Source organism: Vicia villosa, unplaced genomic scaffold (genome assembly GCF_029867415.1).
Source record: "Vicia villosa cultivar HV-30 ecotype Madison, WI unplaced genomic scaffold, Vvil1.0 ctg.002372F_1_1, whole genome shotgun sequence".
Classification (NCBI taxonomy): Eukaryota; Viridiplantae; Streptophyta; class Magnoliopsida; order Fabales; family Fabaceae; genus Vicia; species Vicia villosa.
The window spans coordinates 302,220-313,089 of NW_026705911.1; positions in this window are offsets into that span (position 1 = coordinate 302,220).

Genomic DNA, 10,870 nt, shown 5'->3' on the forward strand with positions numbered 1-10,870 from the left:
TTAATCGATTAAAAGTATTTATGAAAAAGAATTGAATTTTAAATAAGTAGTAAAAACAAATATTAGTAACATTGTAAAAAATCGAACTTTCGATAAAATAAATAATTGTGATTTGAAAATAATAAGGTTTGTCATTTAAATAAAAGTTACAAATAATAATTATAAAAAAGAAATAAGAAAATAAAGGTAAAAATATTGATGTAATTAAGATAGAATAATAATAAAAAAAATAAAAATAAATTAGATAGAGAGACTTAGCTGATCCTGTGTGGTGAAAGCTTGATGGTGTACGGTGTGCCTGCAGCATCTAGCACGCTGGATCTGGAGAGAGGATAATCTGAAGGCCATAAACCGAGAGTATATGGTAGGCTTCCACTGACGGCCCACATAGGATCTGCAAGGTTAATTTACTGGAAAAAAATATGTCTGAGACGAGGATCGAACCCTCGCCTCTTGCTTGACCGCTGAAATGTCATTCCAACTCAACCACACGTTGTTAGTTATATAAAGAATGCGCGTTATGGAATATATAAAATAAAAAAGAACGCAACACCAAAACGCGCGCCAGATTCAAATTGGCCAGTGAGATCATGCCACACCATCATCTTCAACCTGGGCACTGGTTTTATTAACTACGGATTGCTAGGATTTAGCTACGAATTTTTGGCAACTAAATAACCTGCAAACATCAGAACTTCATACAAGCAACCAAAATTTACTCATCACGAACTCCATTGTACCTGTAATTGAAATCAATTCGTCCTATACCCGCAAAGCCCCAATTTAAAGACCTCTAAACCTAATCATGGCATATCACGTTGCAAGCAAACACTGACTAAATTAAACAATCATGAACATTCAGAGCATCATAGGAAACAAATTTATGCAACCCGAATGAACTTATGCATCGCGAATCAACAAAATCGAATTCCAAAATTTGAAGAACAAACCGTGAGGGCGATGGGGTTGATTTTGTGCGTTCGGAGTGATGGTAACGATACAGTCACGTACAGAAACCTCGAGGGAATGGAATGCGACGCTTTGCAGTGCCTGAAACGCCCTAGAATTCGATCCGCCACCCTCTCTTTTCTTCAAGGTTTTTTGTGAGTTTTGGGAGATTTTTGAAACTGCAAATCCTTGCCAAAACCGAATCCTTTTCTTCTGAACACGTTTGGGCATTTATAGGGATGCATTAGGGTACAAAAATTGGATTAAATCTTTGCCATTGATATAATTGAGAAATTTCTAAATTTGGTCCATTTGAATTCCAATCTCTCTCCAATTTTCTTTGATTTGATTTAAACTTTATTATGGCATGAAATATTTGATAGAAATAAATCAAAACCAATCTCTCACTATTTTTACTATTTATTTAATTTATATTGACTTTTAAGTAATTTAAATTCCAATATAAAATAAATAATAATAATAAAAGTAAAAGAAAATGTTGTTGGGTCGTGGTTGAGCTTAAGATAGAGATTAGATAAAAGGAAAATAGGCCCATTTGGGAATATTTGGAGTTTTGGACCCTTTCTCTTTATACATGCCCTTGGAAATAGGTGAACTTGTACACCTTGCCATTTCCTCATACTTCAATATTTTTCCAAGTTCTTGGACTTTTTAGAAACCTTGAAGAGACCTCTAACCAGTGTTTTTGGTCTCATGTCAAAATGATTTTCCATTCTCCTTGTGTGTTCTTTTGAAAAAAATGTCTTTTGGTTGACTTTTGAAAAGGACCTATAATGTTTTGGTCCATATCTCTCAAATGAAGCATTTTTAGACTTGGCATGTGAGAGACAAATTTGTAGAGGATTCAATTTCCTTCAAAATGAGCTATGGATGGAAAATTTCTGATGTTCCATGTAGGAGTTATGGCTGGTAAAAGTTCAGTTGACTTTCTCCTATGAAAACCCTAATTTAGAAACTTTTTGATTTATTGATTTCTGATCTATCCTTGATGAACCATGATCAATTCTTGATCAATTGGTGAATGATACTTCAAAATAAGGATGTTGACAAAAAATCAGGAGTTTTGATTGTACTTTGACCACAGTTGACTTTTAGGTTAACTTAGACGACTGTTGACTTCCTGAACAATTGAGTGATCAGTCTTTCGAATTGAGCCCTGAATTTTGTTATGGAAGTAGTTTGGAATATCATAGACCATATGAAATGTATTAGAGCTTTTGATCCATTGATTTCCTTAGAACAACGAAAACCCTAGTTTCTTGAACCTTTGTTTAGGAGAGCGTGTCTTAGAGCTTTGTGTATTGATTTGAATTTGCACAGGAGAAATAATATGGGCAAATTTTGGGGTATGACATGAACCTTTGAGTAGGAGAGAGTGACTTGAGTTTAACCATTGAGCCTTGAACCCTTGAAGATGAAATGAGACGGGCAAATTTTGGGGTATGACACTTAGAACTTAAGAGAAATATCACAGTTGTGATTATAGCTTAATAAGAAGCATTGTAATACTCTTGTAAGAATTTGTTGTACATTTATTTGTAAAAGGTTCCTAGAGTGATCAAGGTGTGATCAGAATACTCTAGAAGACTTAGAAGGTATCTAAGTGGAAAACCATTGTAATCAAGGTTGATTAGTGGATTAAATCCTCAGGCGAGGTAAATCACTCTAAGGGGGTGGACTGGAGTAGTTTCGTTAACAACGAACCAAGATAAAAATCATTGTGCAATTGTTTTTATCTTAAGAGTTTTTAAAGTCACACTTATTCAAACCCCCCCTTCTAAGTGTTTTTCTATCCTTCACTTTTGTCTTCATAGTCATTTTTGCAAAGTGAAGTCTTCATCATGAAAGTAATTATGTATTGCCAGAACACATTACTATCATCCAGATCAAAACCTGCCCATTCTAATCCACATTATGCCTGAACTGTCACTTTAGACAATAATGTTGCTTTTTCAAACTTCTAATGTATATTCCCAGTCCTTCTTCCAGGAAATACGTACCTTGTGATGTTAGTACCACTTAAGACACAAGTTCATTTTAACTCAAACAAACTCTGACTATCCATAGAGATGACACTTTCTCTATAGAGGACTTGGAACACAAGAAACAATTTGTGTCCACGACTTGAAACAAGACTCTTTATTCTTTACCAAACAGTTGCAAAGAATGACCTCAAACTTAACAATGCCTGGACACTACTCTTAAACCCTATGATTGACTTAAATAGACAACCATAACCTAGACTCTAGACACTTCTCATATTCGAAAGAAGAACATGAGGGACTTAAACAAGACTCAACCAAAACGAAAAGACTCGATAAACCTGAGCAATTTAAACAACATACCTGGACTTTAACCAATGTCTTCATCAAGAAATGTTATTTGAGAACGAACTGCACCAGGCAGACTTGTGCATAGGTTGGATCATGCACTTAGATCAGAACAAGTGATACACACCATCAATTCATGTCGTCAGATGATAATGCAAAGAATATTCTTTGCTGGTCTTTGAGAATAAACATGATTTAAGTTATGTTCCGAGGTTTTTGTGTGACTTTGTTCTTCTTTCTTCAAGATTAGTCTTTGAAAAGACTTTGTAAATGGATAGAAGCAAAAAACACTGTCTTTGCTGATCTTCGTACTCTTTTACTTACCCTGAGATATACAACTTTTAGGGCATCTTTGATGTTTGTCCTTGAAGTTCCCTTCATTTGGAATTGTCACAGTTTCCAAGTTTAGAAACCTCAGTTTGCTTGCTACGCAAGATTCAGATTGCCACACTCTGTAACTTGAAATAGAAGAAACTATGATTGTATAACCATAAATTGATCTTCAATATACACGTCTGAGTTGTTTTATACAGATCTTGTAAATATCCAGCTTCCATCAAGATATTTAACAAAATCAGTATGCCACATCAGAGACTCTTGCCCTCTTCTTTGATGTGTGAAGATAATTGAGAACTCATGGTTAGAAGAACTTCTTCTCAGTTCAGTATCCAGGTTCTAAACCTAATAAGTACTAAGTCTCCCGTCAAAGTACTTACCAGCTTTTCAGTTAGAATTTGCTACTCACACTAGGTCATTCTGAATGATTACCTCTTCACATTTATACTTTCTGTTCTTGGCAAATAAATAAAATAACTAAAGATCTTGAGATGTTGTAACATCAGATATGACATCATCCTTCATGGTTCTTGGTTAACATCTTTAATGTCAAATTGACAACACTCAGGTTAGTAACAGAATAATCCAATTATCAGCAATATCCAGATACATCAAGGGATAAAGTAGCCAGCATCTTAATAACCTTTTTTTTCAGACTTTTATTCTGATTTTGAGATGAAGGATGCCATAGTCTGTACCTATAGAGGAGATTCCCTCAGCTAGGTTTCTGGAACTGACTTAGTCATAGCATGACACTGAATTAGTCAGATCCATCTGACTTCCTTGATTTCAAACAACACTACCCTTTCTGGATAACAACTAGGGCAATATACATTCTTAACCATATTTCACTGTGATAGAGACACATTATTCAGCTCCAACAACTGCTCTATGGTTATGAATACTTATCTGGTTTCGTTGATCTGAGGAAACTCACAGATATAGGCTCTTCATAAGTATAACACAAAGGATTATAAAGCAATACCTTCATGAGTTTTCTTAGTGGAACTGAGCACATGTTAATCGTATCCTGATTAACTTAGCCAGATGTCTCCTCTTCCAGACCAGGAGTAGGTTCCAAACCAATGTTTTCACACTACATTAGTTTAGCACCAGAACATCTGTTCTTCTGCTGGTAGCTTTATACCAGTTCTTAATGTCCTAACATCTAGTAGAACATTTGTCCTCCTTCTAGGAACACTTCAACCTTGAAGATTTCAAGGTACACATTTGCAGATAATTATGAATATCATTGATCAGTTGATATTCATTAGCTCTAATAAACCATGTCATTGTGAGTGGACTTGAGAGGATACTCAAGTATCTTTGACACTTTAATTATAGCTGACAATACCTGCCATACATTTTGTTGACTATACACAACCCTAGGGTTTCTCAGAGACTATGCAGCGGAAAATAGTCATACCTCAACAGAATTCACACAATGCTTACTTTAAGTGTTAGTAGTAAGCATGACAACTACAGATTGATTGCTGCTCAACCTTGAACAATGCTTATTTCTGCACCAAGCAACTAACTAGACCTAACCAAAATCCTGACCTGAAAAACTCCCAAAAATATAGAGATTACCTTATCAATATCTTCACTCCCGCATGAAGGTTTTGAAACGGTTCTCCTCTATCCATATATAACGGTCGAATTAGTTCTGAAATTCAAGTTCTTCACTCCCGCATGAAGTCTTTGGATTTAGCACTCCTTGTTCCAACAACACAGCTCTTAGGTCAGGTAGGTCTAATCATATAGGTCCACCCTCCACTTCAAGGGACCATACAATATGAACATTCTTTGTTCAAACACTCTTCTACTTTTACCACAACCAGAATTTATCCCTTATGGATCTCATCCAGAAACAGATAGGATGCCTGCCCTGATACCAATTGAAAATTCTGGTATGACAGACTCGGATGTCAATCCCGATGTCAAGACATCAGATCTGTTATTAATGTAGCATAAGAAGAATAGAAGGATCCCCCATTAATTAATTACTCCTAAATAAGAGTCAATGAGACCTGGGATCACACACGTTCAGTAGACATAACCAGATTATAATCTTTATATGGTTCTGTTTAGGAACAGCTAACACTTTTCAACCTGATGTTATAAACAAAGTCATAACATTCATAACTGAACAAACAATGCAGGAGATAAATAACACAGTTAATTGTTAACCCAGTTCGGTCTAACTACCTACTCTGGGGGCTACCAAGCCATGAAGAAGATTTCACTATCAGTAGTACTATTTTATGTAAACAACCTCTGGTTTACAGATAAACAACCTCTGGTTTACCTAGTCACTACCCAATGCAACCTTTATCTCCGAACTCCATCCAAGACGAGAGAACCTCTGCTCACTCCCTAGTGATACCTAACTGTTACAACCCTGCAACAGTTATTTACACAATTAACAATGAACACATACTTGATCTTGCTTCACAGCTTCAATCAAGTTTACAATATTCAACTCTTACCTACAGGTTTCGAGTGAGGACAATCACTTCTCTAACCTACAGGTTTCGAGAAGGACATGGCAGCCATCCCACAACCTGAGTGGTCTACCTATAGAAACCCTAATGACTACATCGTTAAAAAACAAGGATTTCTATTTAAAACTAGGTTACAAAGTTTCCTATTTATAACTTGATCCCAATAGGATTTGGGCTTACAAATCGCAGCACTCCTTGTTGTTACAATATGCAGAAATATTCTGCTACAAATAAGGTCTTTTAATCATGAGTTTCCTAATTTATCTCCTAAATTAGAAACTGATGAATCTTCAATCTTCAATCTTCTGATCTGATTCTTCCTTAATCTTCAATCTTCTGATCCGATTCTTCAATTATTCTTTTGACCTTTAAATATGCGCCACACAGGATTACAAAATATTCTATGAATATCCTGTATCTGTTAAGTACAAACTGAATCTTCCTTTCAGTTCTGCAGGCGCGATGTCGTGAGTTGATGTCATGACATTCCATCTAACATCTTGCTTATACCTGTTTTGTGTGAATACAAGATTACACTCAAAGATGTTTTTGATTTATGGCAAACTCAAATGAGCATTCAAACAACAAGGAGGAATCAGAAAAGCAAAGCATTTGATCACTCATGAAAGCACAAGGTGATCCACTATGCATATAAGTCGACTCAACACAAGCTGGACATGAAAAATGCAGAAAATCAGCAGTTAGGTCGACCTACTGTCAACCTAGGTCGACCTAAAATGAAGGAAAATCCATATACCTCTGCTAGGTCGACTCACAGACCATTTAGGTCGACTCAAAATGAAGAAATCTTCATATCAGTCTGCTAGGTCGACCTACATGGCAACTAGGTCGACCTAATCTGTGAAAATGTCCCCAGAATGCATCAGAAGAGGATTCTGGTCGACCTACTCCTTCAACAGGTCGACCTAACTGGGAGCAAAATTCTGCAAGCTCTGTTAGGTCGACCTAAGCACTACAAGTGGTCGACCTAACTGATCAAGAAAGTTCAAAAATCAGTTTTTCTTGGTTCTAACTGTTATGCAATCATATATATTGTGCAAGGGTAATTATTCAAGTAACACCAACGACTGAAAGATACATAAACGCTTCTCATCTTCGTTCTTCATCATCTCCAACACAATTACACATAATCATTCTTGCGTTGCGGGTTAGTGATGAGTTCGATAACGTCCATGGAACGGAATTGAAGATTCCTAGTGGGTGAAGGTTTGTGGGGTTTGTTGGTGAATAAAATCTGCGGGTTTTGTCCTCCACGACGGGTGGTTCTTGGGGGTTTTTATCAAGAGGCGTTCATTGAGGATTCGGCTGAGTGTAACGATTGAGGAACGGGGAGTTCAAGGAATCAAGACACTGCAGAAGGGAATCAAAGTGAAGCTCTTGGATAACCTTGATCTGGCTCAAGATTAAGGGGGAAGAAGATTCAAAGGATCGACATAATTGGTTTATCGTTTATCGCTTTGTTATCTTCTTTGTATATACTACTTTCAACATTAATGAAAGATTACCCAATTTCAATTTGGAAATGGGGGCAGACGTAGTCGTAGCGAGGACGATCGACGAACTGCCTAAACAAATATCGTGTTCTTGTCGCTTTTACTTTCTCTTTTACTTTCTGTTCATAATTGGTTATAAGTGCAAAATTGATCAACGATTCAAGTGTTAAAATTGTGAATTAAAGTACTGCACAAACATCACAATTCACCACAACTTGAATCACTATCAATTTGAACGTATCACCAAGTGTTTGTGTTTTTGCTTAATCCAATCTTACTGCATTGCAAATCAAAGTTGTCAATCTAGAAGTTAATTGGATTTCAGTTGTTAAACGTATTGGTTAGCTATCATATTACTTCACCATCAATTCCACTCACTCTTTGGTTTTGAAACACATACGACCTTTGCAATAGCGGTCCAGAATAGACGCAAGTCGATTCAGAACCGCTTTCGCTCGAGTCTGTAGAAAAATCTGTAAAAACTTAGAGAGATCTATTCACCCCCCCCCCCCTCTAGATCTATAGGCCAGCGTCTAACATTTTGTTCTTTTTAAACTTGCAAGATTCACATTTTGACCATTTACTGCTATTATATGTTTTAGCCAAACATTAGACAATAATACAGAACTGACAGAGCATCAACATTTAACTTTGTTTTGCTGAAAATAAAGGAAAATTAGTTAAACAATATTTTCATTTTTTATGTATTGAGTTAAAGACCTATGTGTGAGTTAGAAAAATTGAATGAAGATATTTGTGAATGAGTGTTTTGTGAGTGTATTTTGTCCATATTACATTACATGAGTTAAAGTCTGGGTTTTTCCAATTTTCATGACTAAGATGCTTAAGAAAAAGTTTCTTCATGTCTCTACATTTAAGGAAAATTTTGGTTTCTAGCTGCATTTAAATGTCTTTTTATTTGTGTTATTTGCATTACATTTTCAAATATTGAATGGAATAAATATTCTTAGCCCCTCAAATTGATTTTACATAGGTGCTTCTACATCAAAAACATTTTGCAGAAAAAATACTATATGCTCATCCAATTGATTCTACACTAAACACTATTTGAATTTTAATTTATGTTAGGTTGTTCAATCAATAAGCCATGTCATTTGGTTATATAGTTTTCGAATCAATTATTTGCAACCAAGTCTTGATGTCATGTACTATACAGATTGCTTAAAAAATGACTTTCATGAAAATAAAATTTGTTTCCTTGATATTTTGCATTTTCCTTTCAATTGTCAACATCACTAGCAGGTTTTGAAGTAGTTCCGACAAGGTCAAAACAACATTGTTTCAAAGGATGATAATTGACTTTAATATGTACTTAGTGGATTTCATGTGGGATTTAGGAGAGATTTGGGGAAGAAAAATATTGGAACTCAATAAGGGCTTACAACTATCCATAACCCTAAATATTTACAGTATCATTTCTATTTTTATTATTTGTTTGAGGTTAAATATTATGTTGATATAAACTTAAACAAATACATTTTTTAGTTGGTTTTCCTTTAAGCTATAAGTCTATGTAACTATCAATATTTACACGTCTTTTTCTAACTTGAGGTTGACTACTATCTGCTAGAGTTTTTTTCACAAGTATATTGCATATATAGTTTCTTTTATGATTAGCTAAGTTATTACATTTAAAGTATTTTTTTGTCCATATAAAGTGCCCAGTTTAAATGTTAAATATTTTTGTCAGGCTAACAAAATTCAAAACTTTTAATATTTATAAGCATACTTATAAGACTATTCCAAAATAGTTTACTTAAATAACTTATTTTTATAAACTCTTTTCACTTGATTTCTATAAGTTTATAAGTTTTTAAAATGATGATTACCACACTTATATTATTTAATTTAATGTAAGACTCTTAATACATTTTAAAATTTCTAGGATTTCTTGACCCAAATAAGTTAATAGTAAAAGAATAATATACCACATGAATTTTATATAAACTTTAATACAATATTTATGTCTACTACTAATAGAAAAACAATTTTTAATATTACCATAGATTAATTTATAAATTATAAGAAATTATAAAAAAAAAGTTTTAGCATAAGTTTTTTATTCCGTGCCTCGCACGGGTAAACTCACTAGTTTTATATGAGGCTCCTTTCTTTTTTAAAAAAATATTTATTTTTTGCCAATGATGATACATGAGGTCTCCCCTTGTCCTTCATGTTTTATTATTGCTACACTTTGGTTTAAATTTTCATTTTCACGATCATAATCTTATTTTCCAAACCCTTAGGTTTTTTCCCTTTTTGGCGGTGATTAAACCCCTGATATGAGGCCTCCTTCTATTTTTTTTTCTATCTATTAGTCAACAATTGTCAAAAACCTCTTTTTAAAAACCTAAAGGCTAAATGGGTTTCTTTGAGTACAAGGGAAACAAAGGGTGCCTAACACCTTCCTTTGCCTAATTTACCTGTCTCTTATTTTATTAAGGGTTTCCCTCTTACCCATAAAACAAGTAGTGGGTGGCGGCTCATTTAAACGTAAATTTTTAAAGCAGTTTGCTACAGCTGGTGACTCTGCTGAGGAAGATGTTTTAAAATTTTGGTTTACCCTAATTTGGCCTTTAGGTCTTAGATTTTTATTTTTGGTTATTATTTATTCGATTTTTACTATGGCTTATTGCTTTTGGATTATTGCCACTACGCCAAATTTGGCTTTTAACAGCACACCTACGAAAGCGCTTTTGCCCAAAAGCGCTCTGGTAGGTTTGGCTAAAAACAAAATTAAAAATCACGCTAGAAAAGCGCTCTTATAGGGGGGGGTAATGAAAGCGCTTTCTAAAAGCGCTCTTATAGGGGGTGGGTATGAAAGCGCTTTCTAAAAGCGCTCTTATAGGGGGTGGGTATGAAAACGCTTTTATAGGGGGTGGGTATGAAAGCGGTTGTGCACTCCGAAGACCCGCTTCGAATGCCGTGTCCTTGCTTGGGTTGCTGTTATGGGGGTAAGGTTGACGGGAATAAGTTGGCATCCCATTTACTACGGTTTGGAATTGATAGAAGTTATACATGTTAGACAATGCATGGTGAGAAAAGTAACGGGAATGCTGAGTCGAGTTGTAATAGGAAGTATGCTTCAAACGACGATTGCACAGACACATACGAGTGCGATCGAGTCGAAGAGATTGCAGAAGCGCTTGAAGAAGATCTTGCGGATTGTCCCAAAATGTTTGAGAGGTTGGTAAGC